The sequence below is a fragment of the Podarcis melisellensis genome (assembly GCF_964234715.1).
Source record: "Podarcis melisellensis genome assembly, chromosome: 3".
Lineage (NCBI taxonomy): Eukaryota > Metazoa > Chordata > Lepidosauria > Squamata > Lacertidae > Podarcis > Podarcis melisellensis.
This window is the reverse complement of record NC_138530.1, coordinates 97,040,078-97,066,613: the sequence shown is the minus strand read 5'-3', so window position 1 is coordinate 97,066,613 and position 26,536 is coordinate 97,040,078. Positions and strand designations below refer to the sequence as shown.

Genomic DNA, 26,536 nt, shown 5'->3' with positions numbered 1-26,536 from the left:
AATAGAAACTGAATGAATCAGTGACAGCTTTGGAGGGGAATTTCCTGTTCCAAATGTCAGTTAATAATACTTGATATGAAGTGTTTGATGCCAGCAGATCAAACCATTTCCAGAGTAATCTGTCGTTAGAAACCAGAAGGAGAAGGCCAACACTGAAATTGAGAACGTAGAGGTAAAGAGTGATTTCTCTTAAAATGTATTCCTTCCCTGGCACTGGAAATAAGCAGCTATAAATAAGTAAGTAAGTAGTTGGGGCAGAAATGCAATTCATCTCACATCTGAAGGTAGATTTACTGAAATTGAAGCAATATGAGAACCCAAAACACAGCCGTCTTTAGAAATTTGTTCTCTAAATTTCAAAATGCAATTTTCCGGCTGAGTAATATGTGCGGAAGTACATCTTTAGAGGAAAATGCAGAAAATGCACACATTAATAAAAGCAACGCACAAAAATGTGCCACATTATGGAAAACTGCTTTGCAAAAAGTAGTAGGAGAAATTTGCACTAATATGGTAGATTTTCATATGGACTTTGTAAAAATAAATAATTAATACAAACTAATGTGGAAACATGGAAAACTGAACTTGAGACTGGAGAGAAACCCAAATCATAGAGCTTCCCCTTCTGCCAGTGGCAGCTGATGTTTGGAAAAGCAGACCCTAGTCCCTTATGTGGTGAGCTTTGTGTGTAGTTTTGGAAAGAAAGACATCTATGAAATGAATGTGTAATATGAGAATGTTTCATTTCTGTATAAATTATGAAAAACAATTATGTAATGAAAGCAAATAAGCAAGACTTGGGGGTTCTGCCTATAGGGTATGGCAGCCTTGGCCTGCCTTTGCAGTAAAGAGGCCAAAATAAATAAATAAAATGTGCTTTGGCTCCATTTGCGGCTTCTCAGCTCTATAATAATAACACAGGCGTGATTAGGGCCTGAGTTCTATGTTTACTTCTAGCAGGTTTACAGTAGGAAAGAGATGATTACGCCTCTTCAGTTTAATGTGGAAAATATTTACTTATGAATGTCCCCCCATGTAGGGATAGCTGGCACTTGCCCTAGAATAATAACACTTAGCGCTTTTTGAGTGCTCTGAACATGGTGTGTGCATTATCTCAGTAACCCTGAGACTGGCATTACTATTATTACACCCATATTGCAAATGAGGAGCTGACTGGAAGCTTCCCTAAGACTACTCAAGTGAGTTCATGCTGGAAGTGAAACCTGCATATCAAGGGCTCTGGCAATTCTCAAGTCTTTCCCCTGATGTGGTAAATGCTAGTTGAATTTCACCTCTTTCCCCCTGCCATTACCTTGCAAAAGATAAGAAAATGTGACAAGGTTATGTTGTGAAGTAAATGTGAAGATTGGACTTGAGTCTTGATGCCTATGGCCCTAGTCATGTTCCCTTGCAGTGCTTAAAATTGCTCTGCTTCTGTGTTTTGGCTTGTTACACGTAACATTTTATTGCTCTTTCACTACATTGTATGGTATATGGTGTATTATATAGTGTATGAGGTGTTAGAGGACCGGATTGGTTTGTCTGCTTCCTTGTTTATTTTATGGGAGTTGGGGGGGGGGTAGTGCCTCTGGTGGGGACAATAGTGTAGCATGGGGGCACAGGGACAGTTGCCCTGGGTGCAAAATTGTTAGGGGGCACAAAATTTCAACACCTGGGGCTGCCTCAATAATGCTGGGCGCTGCCGTTGTTGGGTTCTGTTGAAAGTGACTTCCCCATACGAACCAGGAAGTGACCTCTCTAGAGAACAGAACAACTCTTCTTTTCTTATCTCTGTGGCTCTGATCTCCTGAATGACATGGACACCATTAGGCAGTTGAATGTTACATCGTCCATTTCCCTCCTTTCTACCTCCCTTCCGTGTAGCCCTGGGCACTGGCAACCCATGCTACATCACTGGCTGGAGAAAATGCAGTGTTCCTTCTGGGGTAGTTTATCTGCCTTTGTTTTTTTTTTTACAATAATATTTTATTAAATTTTACAAAAGATTAACAACCAACAAAAATCAACAAAAGTCACTAAAACAACAAACAACAAACATCAAAAATACAAACAAAACAGAAAAAGCAGAAAAAAGGAAAACATAAAAAAAGAAAACTTAGCATGAAAAAAGAAAAACTCTCTTTCAATTTAATAATCTTCAAAACCTTATTTTTCTTACTTCCACCCGCCTTCCTTTCTTGTATTCCACTTTAAAAATTAGTTCAGCAAGATCATTCATTATTCATTTTCATCCTTTATCCCTCCCATTTATACTCTTATTTATCTTAATCACTAGAACCCCTTCATTTCATTTTCAATGCCCTCAACATTCATAAATTTTACAATGTTTTTGTAGATAAGCTTTAAACTTCTTCCAGTCCTCTTCCACCTGCTCTTCTCTTCTGGAGAAGAGTAGTTTATCTGCCTTTGGTCCCCACCTTGCACTCAGCTCTCACCTGTGATTTCTAGAAGCTGCCAGCATATGACAGCAGCCACACCTTGGGAATGGCCTTGTTGGGTTGACTAAACCAGGTGAGGATAGCTGATGGGTCTCAAACCATCAGTGAGTTAGGGACTTCTCCTGCATGTGAAGCTAGGTTCTGGCAGATTGAGCAGATGTGACCAATCGTGGGTCCAACAGTCAAGAAGGCGGTTTTTGCACATGCTGAAGTGGCATGTCAATAATTCATTTAGGAATGCTTCATTGTTCTCATGCTTGTGATGCATAGTCCAAGGCAACCCACTTTTAAGTTTGAAATGGACAATGGTGGTGCATGCCAACTGAGAAGAGGAGGATCAAATGAGCCTCAAGTTTCCAGGCTTCTCAGAGCTTTTGAAAAACTCCATTACATCAGGAAACATGAATATGTATTCCTAATTGCAGAGTCAAGGTGGGTCCAGTGGCTGCCAATAGAGGAGTATCTTGTAAACCCAGATTTCAAGCTTGGTTCTCCACAGCATAGTCTTGGGACTCTGCCTACTGAATTAAACAAAAGATTGCTCAGGACTGGATTTTGACTGAAACTCAGGGTGTTCAAGGCAACTTTAGGAAGGGATAATTTAAAATGTTGTGGCACCTTTCCCAGAGCTATCTTGTAAGTTCAACAGTGAGGGACATTGAAAATGTTCATTTCAAGATAACAGCTTGTGTGTTTTGAGAGCTTCGCTGGATGAAATAGCCATCAGCGCTTTCTGATCATGCAAGTATGAGTAATGGTCACTGGAGGCAAAGTTCTTAAATGATGACTTTATTGTTCAATAATTCCCATCCCAGTTTTCTTAGCTACAGAGGCCCAAAGCATGAGCGTCACTGCAAACCAGCAGCGTTGCAGACTTGTGTTTTCCATGTTTCATGACTCCTTGAGATACGGTAATTCATTTGGGATTTAGACAGCAGGCAGGAGAATAATAGCTTTAGCTTTTCATTTAATGGGCTTCTTTTCCTTTTCATCATATCCAATGTCAGTAAAATTACATTCGTAGGAGCACATTTACATCAAACATGACTCACTATTTTTAATTAGAAATACTGGCAGAAAATGATTGGGAAAATGTCTTCTGGTAACGTTCATTTCACAAAGTACATTTCAATTGCTGCCTTTTCCTTTCTTTTAGGTCACCCCAGTCAACTGCAAAGTCTCCTGTTGGAAATAGCCCTTTTGGTTTCCCACATGTTCAGGACCAGAGAGAAGGGCAAGAGAGCAACGCCTCATCCGTTAGCCTGGCTAGGACCATCTGCCATTCTGCTCCTCCCTCCCAAGAACAGTCATCACTGGCAGCCTTTACGCCTGGCTTCCTCAGAGGCCCCCTTCAGTTGGCATCAGAAGATCAGGCAACACATCAAGGAATCCTCCGCTGGTCTGTCTACGGCCAATGGCCATTTGGCTCTTTGTTGGTGGTTGAAGAAAGCAGTGCAGATCTGAGTTGGATGTGACTTTTATCAGCCACCTGTAGGGCCTTGGAGGTAGTGTGGCCATGTATATAATACTGAAAAAGAGGAAACGCTTCACACACCCAGAAAGGACACGGATTTCCATAAAATGTGCACACACTAATTTGTATGTATAGATGCAAATTAAGGAAGGATGACACTCAGTTGGTTAGAACATGGTGCTTATAACACAAATGTTGCAGGTTTGATCCCCATATGGGACAGCTGCATATCCCTGCTTTACAGGGGGTTGGACATATGTGATCCTCAAGGTCCCTTCCAACTCTATGATATGTATTGTATTTCTATTTGAATTAAGTGTATATTCAATTCAAATAGAAATACAATACATATCACCATACTGGGGAAGACAATGATGACCTGTATGCCTGCTCAGTCTGCAATCTAGGCGTTGTTCACCATTCATGGGCAACTTTAAGGCCCCTCTTGCTGTCTCCCTTATCTTTAGGTAGACTTGGATGGGACAGACCTTCAAACAGAGGGGTCTCCTCCATAAAGTTGGTCATAGTAAAGGTAAAGGTAGCCCTGACCGTTGGGTTCAGTCGCAGAAGACTCTGGGGTTGCGGCGCTCATCTCGCTCTCTATAGGCCGAAGGAGCCGACGTTTGTCCGCAGACAGCTTCCGGGTCATGTGGCCAGCATGACTAAGCCACTTCTGGCGAATCAGAGCAGCGCACAGAAACACCGTTTACCTTTCCGCCAGAGCGGTACCTATTTATTTACTTGCATTTTGACGTGCTTTTGAACTGCTAGGTTGGCAGGAGCAGGGTCCGAACAACGGGAGCTCACCCCGCCGCGGGGATTTGAACCACCGACCTTCTGATCGGCAAGCTCTAGGCTCAGTGGTTTGCACCACAGCACCACCCGCGTCCCTAAAGTTGGTCATATGGCCACCTTATTTTAAAGTCAAAAAGTGGGGTAAATATTCTAAAAATAAATAATGTATGCATGCATCCCTTTTGGGGCTTATGATCTTTCCAATTGTATGATTCCATGAATCTTAACTATTGTCACCTGGTAAATGCAGGCTTTCGTAGATGTAAAGGACAGGGCAAAATGACAAATGGATTGAACCAGGAAGATGAATGCTTTGGCTGCAATATATTTGATGTGGAGTAGCACGGTACACAGGCCTGCAAAGGGAGAAAGCAATATGCTACATTAGTCAAAGCAGCATATAATGAAGACTATCAGCCTACAGGCTGGTAAGTAAAGGACAGGTATTGAACATGATGAAGGGTAAAAGACAGCAGAATTGGGCTACGTCCTAGATGTGTGAGTTATGGGCATGGGAAATGTCAAAATAACCTTGAGTCTGTGAGAATGATTGCCGCAGAGGATGTCAATGGCATCAACAGATTTGTCAGAGGAAATTATGGAAATAAATTAAGATTGATGCAGGTATCAAATAAGCCATCAAGCCCCCACTATGTTTAGTGTAAGAAATGACAGGAGCTAAATGAACGTTGTAGAAAGGTTTCTGAGGAGCTAGTGGCTCCAACAAATTCCAAGAAACTCTGCAAAAATCGGGGAAAATATTACAGCAATTAAAATTGCACGAGTCAATTTTTTTCATTATAACCTTAGAATAAATGAGGCTTATATTCCTAAATGTAGTGACAACGAGCTATATATAGGCAAGGACTATTAATTATACATCTCTTGGTTGGGGAGTAATAAATCTCAGTTGAGTCAATGTCATTAATTAACACAATTTGATAGGGGACGATATTGAGTTGTGCTGAAACCCTAGGAAAGGCCTTTAAATATTCTTTGCGATTCTGCGTTTGCCTCTTTCAGTGCTCGCTTTACCTTCAAATTGGGAAGCTTGTTGATTCATTTTAGTGTGGGGAAACTTTCAGAATCACAAGCAGCTGAGAGCATTTACCAGAGGAATAGAATAGATTTAACATTCTGCTATTGCGTACTGTATTCTATAATACTAGGGAGTGCCTCCCTGTTTGCTCCACTTACCAACTCCATGGAGAAAGAAAAGGAAGAGAAGTCCCTGGTGGGTCATGGTGGCACCTCTTCCTTCTCTTGAGGTGACCCATGGAGAAAAAGTCAATGAGTGACCATTAGTCATGATAGCCATTTGCAGGCTCCAGTTGCTGGAGAAAAATAATAGGAGAGGATTATTGCCTCCATGCCTTGCTTTTGGGCTTCCAAGAGGCATGTGGTCAGATACCGTGGGAAACAGAATGTTGGACTTGGGACCCTTTGTCTGATTCGAGACAGCTCTTCCGGTGGTCTCACTTTCTAGGAAAACTGATTTAATGTAGATGAAGTATTTCCCAGCTGGCCCAGGTGTCGTAGATAGTTCTGTTCAGTGGTGGCTGGTGCCCATTGGCATACCCTCCAACATTTCTCCGATGGAAATGGGGACATCCTATTCTATTATTATTATTATTATTATTATTATTATTATTATTATTATTATTATTATTATTCCATCTGGGCAGCTTCCAACTTATATAAAAACATAATAAAACATTATTTTTTATTTTATTTTTTTAAAAAACTTCATTTTGTAGGACTGCCTGTCTTCTGAAAGTTGTATAGTTACTTATCTCCTTGGCTTGGGGTCGCATAACACCATACCCTCCAACATTTCTCTTCCTAAGAGACTTCCTAAGGAAAAGTGGGACATTCTGGAATCAAATCAGAAACCAGGACAGGATTTCCCCAGGAAAATAGGGACACGTATTAGGATTTTTATCCACCCAAGCTTGCTCAGGAAATAGCACTATGTTGTTTATATCATGTGAGTGCCTGAGAGCATGAGACAGGAAGTCTCAGGACTGTTGGAGTATTGCTGGTGAGTTTAGTTTCACTTCTGTGTGTTAGGCTGTTCTGTACTGATGCTGAGAGAGCACAGTCATGCTGGTGTGTTCTTTGTATATAGACTGTTAATAAAGTATATATATATGTGTGTGTGTGTGTGTGTGTGTGTGTGTGTGAATAAAGGGATGCAGGTGGCGCTGTGGGTTAAACGGGGTGACGGGGTGACCTCCCGTTGCTCGGTCCCTGCTCCTGCCAACCTAGCAGTTCGAAAGCACGTCAAAGTGCAAGTAGATAAATAGGTACCGCTCTGGCGGGAAGGTAAATGGCGTTTCCGTGTGCTGCTCTGGTTCGTCAGAAGTGGCTTAGTCATGCTGGCCACATGACCCGGAAGCTGTACGCCGGCTCCCTCGGCCAATAAAGCGAGATGAGCGCCACAGAGTCGACCACAGAGTCGACCACGACTGGACCGAATTGTCAGGGGTCCCTTTACCTTTTAAAAGTAGTTTTAGAGATACTGATTAACTCTTCTTCTGCTATGAGATGCGAGGAGATGAGCGTGCTCCTCTCAGGAGGGAGGGATCTCTTATCACCGGTCTCTCTGGACTGAGGAAGATTTACAGCCAGAGGGTGGCCACTGGAAAGATGCCCCGGTGTCTTGGGGGGAAGGTGGTGGCCTTCCTGTGTGTTTTTCCAACAACTTGGAGGGCGTGCATTGGGATTGGTAGGGCAGAATTCAGTGAGATCAACAGTAGGTAATGACAGAACCAATGGCAGGCACTTCCTGCACCCTTCACCCCCTGACTTACTATATGTAAGAAGGCTGGCAAGTAGGGCACTAGCTGAGGGCAGGCTGAGGTTGGTGGGTCAGTGAACCAGCCGCCACTGGTTCCGTTCAGGAGGGTGCCTAAAGTGCAGCGATACGAATTCCCCTCCTTCCCTCTCCTCGGTTGTTCAGCACAACTTCCATTACTGATTCTGAGATACTGCTCCAAAGTTTGGAGAAAAGGCCACAGGGCGTTTAAAGATACTGACACTCTTCGGATTTTATGATCCAATCTATTATTATATAAAAAGATAGTTTGTTCAGCTTTGTCTCCAATACTTCGCTGTGTCCTGGAGCAGGATATAATTCAGTTGTGGGAAATGTCCTTATGATTCACTGACTGTTACTTTGCTCTGCACATATCTCGATAATTGCCATCTTCTGACCACACAGCTTTAGACAGAAAATATATCCTGTGCATTCATATTTCATCCACTGGAAGGCTGCAAGGGTTTCCCAGGCCTTGTTTCTCCCCCCCCCCCTTTGTGAAGAAAAAGAATACATGTCCTGATTAATTTTAATCTATCTGAAGCCTTTTGGTTAGTAATTCTAATATCAATCAGAGTGCAATTACCATCAGTTGAGAGTGCTAATATTGATCAAGCCATAACTTGTATCATCAAAAGTTTTCTTTATTTCAAACGGCAAGCATGAAAAGTCACTGCCTTATAGTCGATGTAAGCCATGTCGCTCCATTGTGGTTCGGAGATCAACGCTTTCTGCTCTTTGAACACATTTTAGACCATTGACTGAAAAGCCAGTCTAGACAAATTCTCCTTCAGATCAACAATCTCACCACCAACATTGCAATACCTATTATACCCAGCCAAATGGGAAGGGTATAAATATTATTATTATTATTACAGTGGACGCTCGGGTTGCGAACATAATCTGTGCGGGATGCAGGTTGCAACCCAAAGCGTTCGCAACCTGCAGCGGCGTGTCTGCACATGCACGGGTTGCAATTCGGTGCTTCTGCGCATGTGCAAAGCGTAAGTAACCTGTTCCGGTACTTCCGGGTTTCGGCAGGTAGGTAACCCAACAAAACACAACCTGAAGCGTCTGTAAACCGAGATATGACTATTATTATTATTATTATTTAGAAAATTACCTCTCAATTTTCCACCCACCAGGGCTAGGCATGGTTCTACACTAAATGCCAGTGTTTCCTAATTATAGCTCTGATCTGACTCGTATGGTCTTTGGCTGATTGACACCCGATGCCCTTTTAGAATGTCTTGCGGAAGCAGGGAATGTTGCGGTTGTTTTTGTTTTTCTTATGTATTTTCTGTTTTCTTATTTATTGTGTTTTTATGTTGTGAATCATCCTGAGATCTATGGGTATAGAGCAGCGTACAAATTTAATTAACAAACAAACAAATAAATAAATATGAAAAGTAAAGGGGAGCCACCATTTTACTGTTTTTTGTTTTCGTTTTGTATTTGCTGGTATTGTAATTATTTGTGTGTTTAAAACAGATTTTATATGTGTATATACGCAGGTGGCGCTGTGGGTTAAAGCCTCAGCGCCTAGGACTTGCCGATCGAAAGGTCGGCGGTTCGAATCCCTGCGGCGGGGTGCGCTCCCGCTGCTCGGTCCCAGCGCCTGCCAACCTAGCAGTTCGAAAGCACCTCCGGGTGCAAGTAGATAAATAGGGACCGCTTACCAGCGGGAAGGTAAACGGCGTTTCCGTGTGCGGCTCTGGCTCGCCAGATGCAGCTTTGTCACGCTGGCCACGTGACCCGGAAGTGTCTCCGGACAGCGCTGGCCCCTGGCCTCTTAAGTGAGATGGGCGCACAACCCCAGAGTCTGTCAAGACTGGCCCGTACGGGCAGGGGTACCTTTACCTTTACCTTTTATAGTTCTAATTCTATTGATGTTTCATTATTTTTTAAATGATGCTTTTTTTCTATGTTTTTAGTGATTCTTGTTTTTAATCTGTAAGCCGGCTTGAGTCATGTCAGAGAAAAAGGTAGAATATAAAATCATCATCATCATCATCAACAACAACAACAACTTGTGTGCGCTATATCAGGTTTAGATGGTTGATATTTTGTCAGTATACACTGTGTTTGTATTCTTTTGGTTTGGATATAAGTAAATATATATTGCTTGTTTTCCATTGTTACTAGATTCCATCAAAAAATTATATACCATCATGCCAAGAAGGGTTGTCTGCAAACGTCTGCGGACTTTGGACAGAGAAAGGTTCCCCAGTGAAAATCATAGATTTTCTGGTGTGTGAATTTGAGTTCTCAGAATAAATTTGCTCCAACCTGCTTAAGGCACAATACTGTCTACTTAGATGGGAGAGATGTGACATGTAAAGGTAACTGAGCAACACAGTCATGCGGTTCTTTAATGCTGACTCCTGCCCAAATTAACACATTGCTCTGTTAGCTTCCTTCCACCTTGGCTCTTGCCCCAAACAGCTTTCAAGCCAAGGTCAGAGTGGTAGTTCAGCATCACATTCCCAGCGGCACCACGCCATAGGAGAGAGCCTAGTTATCTGAGCTTCATGATTAATGAGCATTGTAAAGGCTGACAGGAGGGATGGTAGGAGGTTGGATGTGGCTTAATTAACTCTGACATTACCTGTAGAAATGCATACGGATGGAAGCAATGCTTGAAAATTACCACTTGGATTATGGGTTTGGATTGGGCCTATGTGCTGGTTAGGATAACTGATCGCCAAGGCTGGGACAGTGGCGTAGCGTGGGGGGTGCAGGGGGGCCGGCCGCACCGGCCGCAACATCTGGGGGGTAGGGTTAGGGGGCGCAAATCCACGGCTTAAGGGGCGCAAATTACTTGCCTTGTCCCAGGTGCTGACAACCCATGCTATGCCACTGGGCTGGGATGTGGGTAGAAGTTTGAGATGTCCTTAGAGACCAAGACACAGGAGGATGAATTGAGGAACAAACCAGATTTTATGACTTAAAAACCAGGACAGAAGGAGCAAACTGTAAGGCAGGATTGTTATGTACTGAAGTTCTCACCCTGTATCCAGTATCCAGCAGGGGGATACTGTAGATGGTTCAGGCCCACATATGCAAATAAGGGATTGAAAGTGACGTTCAGTGATTGGATAGTTACAGAAAATGGTTACTGTTGTGTTCTAGTGGAGCTCTATATAAGCAGGCTGGCTGAACCCTTCAGCTCAGTTCTGTTCTGGCCTGTGAATAAACAAGAGCTGTTTGAAGAATTGCTGTGTCGTCTGATATGTTCACCCACAACTTAACAAGGATCATGAAGCAAGCTGGAAATCAGGACCAAAGAACAAAGGCTACATCAGGGGTGAAGTTTACCTCCAGTCCGTGGGCCTAATTTGGACCATCAGGCAATTTTGGCCAAATCATGCCAGCATGCTGTATATGACCTGTAAAAAAAAAGTACAACGGTGGCTGGACTGGGCCAAAAAGAGTCTTCTGAAGCACTGCTGATTGGCTGTTTGTCAGCACTTCACGTGCAGTGCTTCTGAAGCCCCTTAGATCAATTGATTGGTGGTGTTTCAGAACCGATGGGCTTCCGAAGCGCCGACGATCAGCTGCCTGGCAGGACTTCAAAGCACTCTGCAAAGAACCTTGTGCTGTGCTTTGAAGTCCCACTCACCAGCTGATTGCCAGCACTCCACCTGATGGAGAAATCAGGTGATGGACTGGTAAGTGGTCAGATCCACTTCCCCACCCCTGGGCTATTCAGTAAAGGAAGACCTTGTTGTTCAAGCAAGACTTAGCTGAAATAGGAAGCCCTCTTTTCTCTGTCCTGACCAAGTGGCTCCAAAGATCAGCATGGGTGGGTGGTGTCTGGCTGGGCATTGCAGATACTCTGGCCAATTAGTCCCAAAATGATTTGGATATAACAAAAAGAGGGCAACAGGAAAAGTGTAGAACCATTAAAACTATGAAGAGTGTGGAGCCATTAAGTGTAGAGTCAGACCAATTAACCATGTCACAATGAGTCTCCATGCCTACTGCCAGAAGATCCTACAGGTGGGTGGCACTTTCCATGCTACCACCTCCACAAGGAGCAATTGCTGCATTAGGCAGCCAAATAGTGGCTGCCAACTTTAGAATATGTGCTGCAAGGGTTAGATTGCTTGTGACCTAATTGTTTCTGGATTCTCTCCCATGTACCTTTCTGTGATTTCCGCCATCTGCCATTACAATATAAGAAAATCACTTTTTCTTGCATTAAGTTCAAGACTGGTTATATCATCCGTTACTTCTCCTAAACCACTGGAGAATGCCCTGCAAGACTCAGCTGTCAAAGGGAATCAGGACCTAAAATGATAATCAGTTAATTACTGCCAAAATGAAACCATTCCTATTCCCTTTGGGGGCTTTTTGATCGATTCACCAGTCACTTTTCAAAACATATGCAAAAAAAGAGAGAAAAGCGCCAGGAGAAAATAGAAACAATTCCCTTATGCCTTCTGATAAACTTGCCTCTGCCACCCCCAAAATCCATGCCAAATTCACTTAGAAGGCTAAGGGGAAATGGGAATAGGCTTCTGATTTTTGTTTGTGTGCACAGCTACTGCAGTTGCTTAATTAAGTCAGGCGGTGGAAGGCAAAGTTCAACTTTGTTCTTCTTTTCTCTTTTCCTATTCCAGACTTTTTCTGGGATATGTTGCGTTTTTATTTAGGATGCCGTTGGGAAAAGCTGTTGCACAGCCCTAACGATACTGAGTGTAATGAAAGGCAGAGTGACCCTTCTTTGTTATAGGCATGAAGATTTTGAAAACCATTCTGGCAATATTAAATTATTGCATTTGCAGCCAGCGTATCTTCTGTGAGGGAACTCAAGGTGGTCGGCAAGCCGCCTTCCACCCAGACACTGAAGAGACCCAGACCTCCTTGACCACAGCAAGGTTGACACATCATGCACCTTCAGATGATGTCCTGGGAATAACCAATCTTCACCTTGAAGTTCTTGAGCACACGATGTTGAAGGTCAGCATATATCAAGCTGTGGAGTTGCAACAGCACTTGTTTATGTGCAGAGCAGGACTTAACCCAAGCCCTCTTTTCCTGTCAGTGGGGCTGCACAAAGTGATGTGCCTGTTAGGAGCTCATCCTACACTCAAATAGGACCCTGGTAGAGACACATGCCCCACTGGCATGTTCCCTCCCTCCTGGTCGATCGTTCAGGAGCTTCAAAACCTTTCTTCTGCCTGAACATCACAGCGACTGATGCCAACAGACATCGGCACACTTAGGGATCTGCAGAGTCTTCGCAGCTTGTGTGACAGACCTCAGCAACTCAGCATTTTGGCTAATCTACTTTATTTACATATAAACACACACGGAGCACTGCAACATGGCTCCCTCTCTCTCTAGCATCAGACGGCAAAGAGAAAAGGAACAAAGGACAATACTTCACGGAACACAGTAACACAAACATCCTGTCTCCGTCACTTCCCACACTTTGTGGAGTCAAAACATACCCCGTCATGTGATAGACAAAAATCCCATGACTGCAATCACGGAGCAGGAATTCTAACAGTGCCCACTGCCACATGTACAGCCCTGTCACATCCAGCAGCCTGGAGCTGGTGCAGCAATTGGGCCCAGATCAAGCCCCATGCCATAACATGACAGTAGTGAAAGTGCTGTGGAATCTGATAGATCAGCCAATCCCTGACCTCAGAGCGCCCCATTTCAGAGTCTTCCACTGGCTGCTGTGGAGATCCCTCAACATGCACATGCCAGCTTAGCCACGGGACAGCTGGGTGGAGGGAAGCTTCTGCTTAATGCAACACACCCACCCAGCCTGGTTTAGGAGGTTTCGATTGCTCCTGTTACCTGAAGTAGATGAAGTTGAATAGCGGTACATAGAAGACCAAACCCTCCAAGTGTCTCTATTTTCCAGGGACAGTCCCGGATTTACAGAAGCTGTCCCAGTTTCTGATTTGATCCCAGAATACCCTGCTTTTCTTAGAACAGCCCTATGTTCATCGGAGAAATGTTGGAGGGTATGGAGTTATGCCAAAGAGATAAGTATACAAACTTTAGAAGACATCTGAAGGTAGCCCTGTATAGGGAAGGTTTTTAATGTTTAATATTTTGTTATGTTTTTATCTTTGTTGAAAGCTGCCCAGAGTGGCTGGGGCAACCCAGACAGATGAACAGGGTAGTAGTAGTAGTAGTAGTAGTAGTAGTAGTAGTAGTAAGAATAGAATAGGATGTCCCTATTTTCAAGGGAGAATTGTTGGAAGTTATGGAGGACTGCTTCAGTGGCTTCAAAATTTCAAAATTTCATGGCTTCAAAATTTCCGGAATTTTTACATCTCTAGGCATATGTGAAATGGTTCTCAAGCACTAGAATGATTTTTGCTTTGTGTTTTGGTACTCAAAGTTCCTTTCCATATAACCTCCATAAAATAAAAGTTTTGGTCTCGTTCATTTTTTCAGCTGTGCTCAGGGTGGATGGAAACGGTATTTCTACGTTCTGTATTAAATTTCACCCTCAAGATAATGGCTGGGCTACAGTACAACTGCCAATTCATTCACCACAGTGCTGATAAGGGCTGCAAGCTTTGCTGCTATTGACTGGCTTTCCAAGTTCGCTCATTTGCGGAATATCTTGAGATGGCAAAGACGTTCGGTAGAGATCTAAGGATCCTTGCAGTAACAGGGCTCTTCATTAAGAGAATGTGTCACAAGAGTTCCCTTTCTGTGTGAGCGGAATAAAAAACGGGTTATCCCTTTGTTACCAGACAGAAAATAATGGTTTGGCATTTGCTTTAGATGTCCCCAGCAAGCTTCTATCTACCATATCTATATGTCTGTCTGCCTGTCTATCTATCTAGCTATCATCTATCTATCTATCTATCTATCTATCTATCTATCTATCTATCTATCTATCATCTATCTATCTATCTATCTATCTATCTATCTATTATCTATCTATCTATCTATCATCTATCTATCATCTATCTATCTATCTATCTATCTATCTATCTATCTATCTATCTATCTATCATCTATCTATCTATCTATCTATCTATCATCTATCTATCTATCTATCTATCTATCATCTATCTATCTATCTATCTATCATCTATCTATCTATCATCTATCTATCTATCTATCTATCATCATCATCATCATCATCATCTATCTTTATCTATCATCTATCTATCTATCTATCTATCTATCTATCTATCTATCATCTATCATCTATCTATCTAATCTATCTATCTATCTATCTATCTATCTATCTCTATCTATCTATCATCTATCTATCTATCTATCTATCTATCTATCTATCTATCTATCTATCTATCTATCATCTATCTATCTATCATCTATCTATATCTATCTATCTATCTCTCATCTATCTATCTATCATCTATCTATCTATCTATCTATCTATCTATCATCATCATCATCATCTATCTATATCTATCTATCTATCTATCATCTATCTATCTATCATCTATCTATCTATCATCTATCATCTATCATCTATCTATCTATCATCTATCATCTATCATCTATCATCTATCTATCTATCTATCTATCATCTATCTATCTATCTATCTATCTATCTATCTATCATCTATCTATCTGTCTATCTATCATCTATCTATCTATCTATCTATCTATCTATCTATCTATCTATCTATCATCTATCTATCTATCATCTATCTATCTATCTATCATCTATCTATCTATCTATCTATCTATCTATCTATCTATCTATCTATCATCTATCTATCTATCTATCTATCATCTATCTATCATCTATCTATCATCTATCATCTATCTATCTATCATCAATCTATCATCTATCTATCTATCATCTATTTATCATCTATCTATCTATCTATCTATCTATCATCTATATCTATCTATCTATCTATCTATCTATCTATCTATCTATCTATCTATCTATCATCTATCTATCTATCTATCATCTATCTATCTATCTATCTATCTATCTATCTATCTATCTATCTATCATCTATCTATCTATCTATCTATCATCTATCTATCATCTATCATCTATCTATCTATCATCAATCTATCATCTATCTATCTATCATCTATCTATCATCTATCTATCTATCTATCTATCTATCATCTATCTATCTATCTATCTATCTATCTATCTATCTATCTATCTATCTATCTATCTATCTATCATCTATATCTATCTATCTATCTATCTATCTATCTATCTATCTATCTATCTATCTATCTATTTATCATCTATCTCTTCATAAACAGATATAAAACACCTGCAGGAATGGCCTTTGATGGTTTTTAGGTGGATTTCACTTTCTCATTTGAAGTCTAGGAAGCTACTCTTGCTTTCTTAATTTTAAAGCAGTGTGTTTTGAAATGAACATATATTGATTGTTCCATTTTCTAATTCTTATTTCTTGAGGGGTCTGGAATTTCCAGGGGCCTCTTGGCTTCCCTTTGCGAGTGCCAGTTCCCATTGAGATGGGATGCTGGTTTCATTGATCCTCTCATTTTTCATAACAAGCCACTATTAAACACATTCTGGGAGGCTGCCCTTAACTGTTTGTAGCTGAGAAATGGAACAGGACAAATACAGTGGTACCTCGGGTTAAGTACTTAATTCGTTCCGGAGGTCCGTACTTAACCTGAAACTGTTCTCAACCTGAAGCACCACTTCAGCTAATGGGGCCTCCTGCTGCTGCCGCGCCACCAGAGCACGATTTCTGTTCTCATCCTGAAGCAAAGTTCTTAACCTGAAGCACTATTTCTGGCTTAGCAGAGTCTGTAACCTGAAACATGTATAACCTGAAGCGTATGTAACCTGAGGTACCACTGTACTAGGAATTTGCTTTTATCATGGAACTAATGAAAACAATGAACACAAAGATGGGAGAGGAGGGGCCTTGTAGCAGAGGGACTACAGCAGACCCAATCCAGCACCCAGGTCACCTGCACACTATGAGAGATGCATTGCATTACTACTGATAGACTTTGGGGGGGGGGAATGTCCTTGGATGTACGGTTATTACCAGGTATGTTGAATTCTGCTCCATCGCTCTCGTCTGTATGATATCCTGTGGTCAGCAGTCAAAATGAAGCAGGTATCTGAAGTTAGTGAAACTCAGGAACTGATATGATCATAGCATTAAATGGCTGTAGGCTGGATAGCGGAAGCAAAGATGTAGGCTTTGATCTTCTGGAACACTCGGGGGTTGCCGCCTTCCCCTTTTCCAATGTGATGAAAGCTCAACTTCTGCTAAGAGGTCCAGTCCAATTTACTGAGCGCTAAGATGATAAATGGCTTCACTGAAAACCAGTTTGACTAGGTGAGTTTTGAAACTGTTTTTTTCATGGTTTTAAAAAAGTTGATAAAAGCTTATTATCTTTCAGGAGTAACGGAGGAAGAAGAAAATCTCCCAAAGTGAAAATTGTGGTGCACAGTTCCTCTAAAGAAAAATAAAATATAAGAGCCTTACGTGTTCATCAAGTGTTAGTCAAACTCATCCATTTATTAACATTTATCAGTTTCTGAACACTCTAAAAATAACAAAGCGAAATGATTTACGATATGTATACTGCTCGGCCATTACCTTGATCCAGAGACAGTTATGCATGAACAGATCTAACAAATTTTTCCGCATGGGGTGAGATCCCTGGGAGAGGAACGGGAGTGCGGAGGGAGTGGACTGCCTCCGGCACCACTATTCAGGTAGGAGAACATGCGCTGCACACCCCACGCACGCCAGGAGCCATACCCCCACAGGCAGTGCGCCATGGCCCCAGAACACGCACCACGCCATGGGATGCACACCATGCCCCCCCGGAATGTGCACCACGCCCACGGGGGCCACCAGCCACACCTCCGCCTGCTCTCCGCCCCTGGTAGTGGAGCATGCAGCTTCACCACTGGGTGAGATCCTGCATTCTCTCATAACCTGCTCATGATGCACAACCATATGTGTTAAGGCTTCTCCACATGACAACATGTTTAGTTAGCACTTATCCTGAGTTACTTGTGCAAAGCTTAAACGCTAGTTGCCCAGTCTTTAGTGAGCTTTCATTCTGATTTGTTTGCTAGGCAGTTATAAGGCAATGAGCACTCATCCAGATTTGCTACTGGAGTGTTTAAACGTCTTCCCATGAATCATTTCTCCATTCCATGCTTTTGGGTGCTTTTCACTGTCGGTTTCTTAACTACACAAAGTCCATTTTGTTTTTTTTCTTAAAGCAGATTTGCTATGTTAGGACAACTGAGACTACGTTCACATGGCAGTTTATTTTCTTTTCACATCTTTCCTCTAAGGCTGGATCTAGACACATAAAAAGTGTTTCAGAAAAACACACTGTAAACTTCATTATGGGAAATCACGTTGGTGAAAGACGGGACTCCACAGCGCCATCTGTTGCCATGGTGTTATAATGCATATAAAACACTTTTTCTTTGCTAATGTAGCCAAGTCCTAAGTGTTCTGCATTATATTTGAGCTTTTGCACAGCTTAAAATACACTTATGGAACTATAGTGGAATATAGTGCAAGCTGTGTGCTCATTTCCATGTTTTTTGCTTCCAGGGCAAGGTGGGTGGGTAAAGGTAAAGGGACCCCTGACCATTAGGTCCAGTCGTGACCGACTCTGGGGTTGTGGCACTCATCTCGCTTTATTGGCCGAGGGAGCTGGCGTACAGCTTCTGGGTCATGTGGCCAGCATGGCTAAGCTGCTTCTGGCGAACCAGAGCATCACACAGAAACGCCGTTTACCTTCCTGCCGGAGTGGTACCTATTTATCTTTGCAAATAATATGAAAATGAGAGCAGGGGTGTAGCATGGGAGGGGACAGGTGCAGTTGCCCCTGACAGAAAATTGGTAGGGGGCAAAAAAATTTGACACTCAGTGTTGCCTCAATACAGCTTTTCCCTTCCGTCACTGGGCACCATTAAAAATCGATTCTCCATACGAACCAGGAAGCGACCTCTCCAGACAATGGAACGACTCTTCTTTTCTTATCTCTGCGACTGCAATCTTCTGGGTGATGTGGACACCATTACGCAGTTGAATGTATGTATACTCCATCCATTTCTCTCCCTCCCAACCCCTCCATGCAGACCTGGGTGCTGGCAACCCCTGGTATGCCACTGAATGAGAGCTGAACTTGTGCTATACTCCACTATCATTCCAGAAGTGAATCAAATATAATGTGGGAGGTAACATCATGAAAATGGAATAAACTGTTAAGTGAATGCAGCCAGTGTGTTTTAACCCACTTAAACCGTACAAACCAAAAGTTCTGGTGTGTGTCTGAATCCCTCCTGAGAACTAGTGACAGTCTTAGCATCATAGAATGGCCTTTATAAAGTGCCCTGGTCTTTTGTTGGCATTGGCACACCTCCTTTTCCATTTTATAGCGGTGATGACGCTGGGACAGTGCCTACAAATGGAGGGAAAGCATTTGCACAACATTGCCCAAATGGTTAGGAGTGTTCCTTTCCTCTGAGGGTGGCTTTGCCTTTGATTTTACATGGAGAAGTCCTCTATTTGCAGCTGTGCTTTCTTCGTTTCTTGTTCTTAAATTCCATCCTTCCACATGCTGGAACCCAGAGCAGCTAACAGCCGTAGCCACAAAGCACAAGACCAGGATCACAAGACTTTAATTCAAGTTATCCACAGATCAGAAGCAACCTTTAAAAGCACAATTCAGCAGGCAATAAGCTCTCTTGTTTAAAATGTGCAGCAAAGTTCCAAGAGCCTGGTATTTGAAAGGCTGCCCAGCTGAGGTGCTGAGGCTTAAAGATAAAGAGCCACATGGAGAGAGAGCAGAGACCTTGCACTACACTGTGCGCACCTGGGAAACAAACAGAGAGGGCATCCAGGTCTCTGGGTCATAGCCTTTCCCACTATGGTGAGAGACACACTGTGTTTCTACTTAAAATTATAGAAATTATTTTTTTTATTTGCTCACACAAATATAAATCAGCACGGGCAGATTTTATTTTTAATTTTTTAAAATAAATTTATTTATTTGGTTTTTCAAATTAAAGTTTTACAATCACATATCCAATATACATCATAAAAACAGGATGCCAAAGAATCTTCTGGACTTCCCTTCTCCCCTTTCTCTCCATAAAGCATACTTTTGGTTAAAGCTTATCTCCACACAGACCTTAATCATCCTGCTTGTGTCAGTTCAACCAACGGTTCTAATGAGGAGGGGTTCTTGTAAGCTCACATAGAAGGAAAGTAAAAAAGGTTCCCCCCTCCCATTCAGCCCCGTTGTCAACATACCCCACCTTTGGTGTATCTTCATCGTAAAATATTCCTGTTTCTCCAGCCTGTCGTCTTCTTTCGCAGAGGTCACTTAAATTAGCAGACTTCACTCCCCTTCTTCACTTGAAATATGTGCATTTGCTTCTTTTGTAATTAATTATTCCAAATTGCTGCAACTAGTGCGCGATCAGAGACAGCGTCCAGGAGAACCGAGGTCCACACGGGGGCATTCCGCCTAGGGCCCTCACCCCCTTATTTCGAATTAGGGGGTGATTTATGGGTACAGGCTTTGCTTCAAATTAAATTCGGCCTAGAATCCATTCCCTCCTCCCCAAGAATATGTATGTAAATTTGTTTCTGTTCCTTTCTTTTTTCTCTCCCTCAGCAATTTTTTTCTCATTTTCCCCCCTCTCTTCACCTGTTCACACAGTGGCCAGCCAGACGTCTCGCACTCTCCTTCCTGTAGTTTTCAACAACTGGCGTTCAAAAGCATATTACCTCTGCCAGTGGAAGTAAGACATAACCATCAGTGTTAGCAGCCATTGATAGCCTCCAGATACCCTCTCCATTCAGCAGTTATGGGAGGGAGATGCAGGATTGCTCTTACAAACCATGCTGGCACCCCCAGCACTAATGTAAAAGGTAAAGGTACCCCTGCCCGTACGGGCCAGTCTTGACAGACTCTAGGGTTGTGCGCTCATCTTGAAGCAGACCCCCAGTGGCCATCCAATCTCACTCTATAGGCCGGGAGCCAGCGCTGTCCGGAGACACTTCCGGTTCACGTGGCCAGCGTGACAAGCTGCATGTACTACAGGGCTATATACCTTGGCAGCCCTGTGTTTGGCAGCCATGTGAAAGAGATCCTGTATGTTTAACAACAGGCTCCTCCTACAAAGTAGGAGCCTTGGCCAGGCACAGGAGACTGAACACAGAAGTGGGGCTTGTTCAAAGAGGGATGGCATCCATTAATGTACCTAACTAAGGCAGGGAGTAGAGCTCTTAATGCACCACCCAAGTTTTAACTGGCATTAGCCAGTTTTAACTGGCATTAGCCAATAGGGAAGCGTGGTATGTAGGAAGAGGTTCGGTATGGCGCAGTGGTTAGAATTGGGTATGAACTGAGGAGATTGGGATTAAAACCCCACGTAGCCGCGAGACCCTTAAATGCCTCAATTTCCTGGCATTTTGGAGATTTGAGTACACATGGTAACTGCTTAACAGCACAGATTAAATCGACTTTCCCCCTCCTAACTGGATCAGACAGGTGAACATTTCGAGAAAGCCTGGCTGTATATTTGTTTTATTAATCATTTCAGTGTTTCCCAACCTTGTGCCTCCAGCTGTTTTTGGACTACAATTCCCATCATCCCTTGCCACTGGTCTTGCTAGTCAGGGATGATGGGAGTTGTAGTTCAAAAACAGCTGGAGGCACAAGGTTGGGAAACATCTAGTTTAGAATGAGGTCTCTTCAGAGGTATCTGAAGAAGTGTGCATGCACACGAAAGCTCATACCAAGAACAAACTTAGTTGGTCTCTAAGGTGCTACTTGACAACTTTTTTTAATTTTTAAAAATCTATATTTCTACTGCATTAGACCAACACGGCTACCTACCTCATTCTAGTTTAGTTCAAGAGGAAGGGGATATGTTTGGTTCTAGAAAAATAGCAAGTGTGTCACATTGATTTCCATACTACATCCTGGCTTCACCAAGCAACTTGCTTTCGTACTTAAATGACAAAAATGGTTTATTCTCTTCTTGGAGAGAGAGAATAAATGGAAACACTGTTTGTCCTGGGTGACACAGTGACAAAAGCCCAGAAAACAAGGTGTCAAAGGTACAAAAAAGTGTATCGTTAGATGCTTTTCTTACTTGAAGTGTTGTTAAGTCTAGGATTGGCATAGACCTTTGTTTACAGTTTCATACATCTCTTTGTCTTCCACTCAGATCAAAGGTGGTATTTTTTGATCAGAGAGAGGGGAAAGGTGTCCTTGGTTTTTGATTTATTCTCTGTATGCTACAATCTGTATTTGGCCTTAAATTAAAACTTCACAACTCCCTGTTGTTTTCAAACCCCACCCGAAAGAACTTGGCACTATAAATGGAGCTGAAATTTCACTAGACTGTGTCCTTTCCCAAAATTATGTAGGTTGGAAAGAGGGTTTGCAAATTCACTCTTACTGAATCTGTTCCTGATTCTGTTCTGAATGTCCTTCCTTAGACAATGTACAAAGAGGGCCTCTCAGAGAGGTCAAACTGTGAGTTCTTTGGAAAACATGGCTATGACAGAGCTGTGTTAAGAGTCGGCAAACGCTGCCAGCTCAAAGTGTGAGAGTGTTACTTTTTGTGGTCTTCCACAGAGGTGTGGTATTCCTCCTCCCAACAGAGGGGCAGAAGCCGTGACCTTCCAGATGTTACTGGACTACAAATCCCATCATCCCTAACCAACACATGAAGAGCCACAGGTTCCCCATCCTTGCAAAACGGCCATTAGAGACTTGCTCTGATTTCTGACATTGTCTGATACTAGGCTGTCCATTTGCATGGCACCAGCCTTCTTATGGATCTCTCCTCCCAAGGGTGTTTGATGGGCCCCCTTCTGTCCCCCCTTTTAAAGAAAACTGGTAAACATCATTTTATTCCACCCTCCTCTGGGGCATCCTTAGTTTTTCTTACTGTATCAAGAATATACAAAATCGGTTTGGTTATTTCATTGGCTTTGTTATTGGTTTTTAGCATTGCCGTGTTCACCTCCCCCTGCCTTGCTTACCTTGATTAATGTTATTACTTTTTAATGGGTTTTATTATTGCTCTATGGCATGTTGTTGGCCACCCTAAGGGATCCCTTGGAGCCATATGGAGTGCCATAAATGTCAACAAGCAAGCAAGCCAGCCAATTAATGCTGAAATGGAATGCTCTCTTTCAGCTAATACCAACTCAAGTCCCTGATGTGGGGAGGGCAGTTGCTTATGGAGGAACTGTTTGTATGTTGCAAATAGACACTGGGAATTTCAAGGTGTGTGTGTGGTGGCATCCTAGTGTATCTTTGTGTGCCTTGTGTACTGAGGTGCATTACACATCTCACCGCGTCAGCTGAGGGTCGTTCCATTTGCAGGGCAGCTTTTGTATTGCTGCAAAAGTGTCTCCAAGTACAGAGATACTTTTCCCTGGAGGTAATAATGACAACCATTCAGATATATGAGAGAAAGTGAAGAGATGCATGCAGCGACGCCAGTGATTTGGAGACCACATTGGTTATAGAATGGTTTGTGCTGGCTTTCATATAGTATATGTGGGGCTACCTTTGAAGGTGACCCAGAAACTGCAACTAATCCAGAATGCGGCAGCTAGACTGCTGACTGGGAGTGGCTGCTGAGACCATATAACACTGGTCCTGAAAGACCTACATTGGCTCCCAGTACATTTCCGAGCACAATTCAAAGTGTTGGTACAGACCTTTAAAGCCCTAAATGGCCTTGGCCCAGTATACCTGAAGGAGTGTCTCCACTCCCATCGTTCAGTCAGGGGTGAGGTCCAGTGCAGAGGGCCTTCTTGGTAGCGGCGACTGCCCTGTGGAACGCCCTCCCATCAGATTTCAAGGAAATAAACAACTACTGACTTTTAGAAGACATCTAAAGGTAGCCCTGTTTAGGGAAGTTTTTAATGTTTTATAGTGTTTTTAATATTCTGTTGGGAGCTGCCTGGAATGGCTGGGGAAACCCATTCAGCTGGGCAGGGTATAAATAATATATTATTATTATTATTATTATTATTATTATTATTATTATTATTATTATCACTTATTAATTATACACTTTGCATCTAGAAGACACCAAACACTAATCTCTAATTAGAATGGGTGTAGATGGGTGTTAGAGGGATCTTTGCTGAGACCCTGGCTGTTGGCTAAGGCCTTTGGTACAGAGTTAAACTAAATATCAATCTAATATGATTCAAAACTTTGCTTTACTGTTTTAATTGTGAGCGAGAAATCCAGCTATAGTGTTCAACAAGCACCTGACCTTTATAGCTTCGGATTGATTTAATGCCAGATGATCTGATACTGTACAAATATTAATTTACATCATCTGCACTTTGTGTTCGCTATGATTGCCTAATTTTGGAGAAAAATGAGTTTCGGTCATGCATAGGAAAGAACCGAATTACTAATCTAAATGCTTTGAATAGTCTGAATGAAAAGATGTTTAAAGGGTATGTTGTTGCTGCTGTTAATAAAAATAAATGGCCCTAATACAGAGATGTTCATTCACTGCCATGAGTTCTGGATCGTGTTACATGGGAACATCACCTAACCTCTCTCCCAGTCTGCTCCATTTGGTGTGTGTTTAGGAAATGCATGGATTCGAATTCCCTCTGAAGAGAAAACAGAAAGCACTGTAGGCTGCAGTCCTATGTATATGCAAATCTGAACTACTTCTGAGTTAACTTAACTAGGATTTTGTGATGAGAGTAGCAATTGCCCACTTGGACCTTGCATTTATCAGGTGCAGGTCCAAAGCAGGGATTTGCCCAGAGAAAGTCAAACCTGTTTCTGCCCAACTTGCCCTTATAAGATCAGGATTTCTGCCCACCAACCTGATAAAAATCGGAATTAGCGCCCAGATGACTGGAAAGAACCTTTATATGTGGGGAATTGTTATTTAAACGACATCTATTTTTCAGTAAGGAAGCTACGATTGCATCAACAAAAACCTGAACTTGCATCTATATGGATCTTTATTTTGAAAAGCAATTGCAGTTGTGGGGAGAGTGTGAGCAGAGGATCAAATCTGTTGGGAAAGCGCAACTCTGCATTCGAAGCAGGCTGCGGCTTCTTGGTAGAGAAAGGGAAGTTTGCACATGCTCTCCTCTTCAATGACCCTGCAACATTTGTAATAATAAATGAATGATGTATAAGACGGCAATCCTATACGTACTGAACGGAATGGGACACTTCTGAGTAGACATGCTTAGGATTGCTCTGTAAGGCTATTGTGTGTGTGTGTGTGTGTGGAGAACCTCTGTCTCTGATGCCAAATATCTGGCCCTTGGGACTCTACTTGGCCCCCAATCCCAGACCACATCATTTGTTGACCGTGACCCTCATCCTCCTCAGATGTTTCAAGACATGAGTCTTCAATGCATTCAGTGTAATCACCAAAGTTTGGGGTTTCCCCCCTAAACAATGGAACTTACCTTCCCCCCGAACAATGGAACTTACCTTCAGTTCATGAGGCCAGTCTCATTAGACCTCTGAGAGGGGCATCAGCAAGTTTTGCAATTCTCTATGCCTTCACTGCAGGGCATGCAGGGAATACTAAGCAGGGGAAAAGTCTAAACTTAGAAAGTGACTGGTTTCCTCTCCATGGAGATATGGATCACACATCTAAGTAGGAGGAAGAATGCCATGTTAGGAGATTTAAGCACCGGCTCCTAGAAAGGCTGCTACTGCACTCTGCTGGTCTGTTTCGTGTCAGCCAGTAACTCTGCCAGAACAACACTGCCATAGGGACTTTGTTTTTTAATCACAATGAAAGGGCAGTAAATATGGGACCTCTACACAAAGTTGTCCAAAAAGCATCCACACAGTGTGCATGTGGTTTGCCTCAGCATGTTAAACCAGGAGCAGCAAGCCTGAGGCCCTCTAGAGGTTCCTACTTCACAGCTCCCATAATCCATGCTGAGTTGGCTGAGGATTCAACAGCATACAGATTCCTCACCTCTGTGCCCTTCCCTCAGGCAGGAAGTTCGGGGCAACTTTCCTGTTTGAGGGGAAAGGTTCCCCGCTTCAGATCTCAAGCCGAAAATTCACTTAGCTGCTCTTTGTGTTAATCACATTTGTGTTTCCTACCTCCTTCTGTGTTTCCTGAGGCAGCACGCATGGCATGCACCCACATTCTAGCCTCGTCCTGTGAGATGGGGTGGACCAAAAGATCATGGGAGCCCAAGAAATACCTGGTACATGTGCCAGGCCTTCACGGCATATCCCACTGACAAGGATATCAGCGGCCTGTGGACTTGGACCAGGGATAGCCAAGAAGCCATCTTGTCCCATATATCCCTGTCCAGCAATGGCATTCCTCAGATAAGGCACTGCCAGGGGCACAGGCTGCTAGGGGACAAGCCTTTTTTGGGGGGCTCTATGTTTTTGGGTAGGGGGCACCCCCCAATGTCCCAAAAGTGTGGAGCCTCCAGTGGCTGGTTCCTTCTCCTCCTCCTCCAGTCCTGGAGAGGAAGGAGGATTGAAGCAGCCTCCTGCCAGTCATCGAGTTGCACGGTTGCCCTGTTTGGCTCCACCCCCAGCTCTTCGCCACATCCTAATGTCACACGCGTGACATCAGGGCATCACATGTGCTATGTCGGCCCCCCTAAACTAGGCAGCTGCCCTTAGGTTCACTGGACGGTACTACCCTGTTGCCACTGCTAAAGGGAAGAATCAACAGCAGAGGTGGTTTTAGGGTAGCGGAACTGGTTTTGGTCACACTGGACCCTGCACTGCAGGGGGCACCACAACAATGCTGTAGAATGGAGTGTGAGAGGCAAAGGGGCGCCAAATTTTGGCATTGCACAGGGTGCCACTGATATTTGAGTGCCCGAAGTTTGCCATTGTCAACAGACTGTTTGGTCTACTTCTGTATATGGAATGAGGGACACCATCTTGTCCTTTGCCCAGGACACTATATGTATTGGATTGGCCATGCCTCACAACCACTCTCTTACACACACAACCTTCTCCACTCCTGCC

General features: G+C 42.9%; 2 long non-coding RNA genes across 2 annotated transcripts; one reads left to right on the top strand and one right to left on the bottom strand.

Annotated features, from left to right (window-relative positions):
• Window positions 1-3,232: 3,232 nt before the first annotated feature.
• Window positions 3,233-25,067, bottom strand: LOC309367298. Its single transcript, XR_014167004.1, has 4 exons — window positions 25,013-25,067; window positions 5,926-6,340; window positions 4,966-5,084; window positions 3,233-3,987 (listed from the first exon to the last, which is right to left on the bottom strand). It is a non-coding gene; the product is annotated as an uncharacterized lncRNA (long non-coding RNA).
• On the top strand, window positions 9,738-17,979 carry LOC309367428. Its single transcript, XR_014167164.1, has 2 exons — window positions 9,738-9,796; window positions 16,922-17,979. It is a non-coding gene; the product is annotated as an uncharacterized lncRNA (long non-coding RNA).
• Window positions 25,068-26,536: the final 1,469 nt, after the last annotated feature.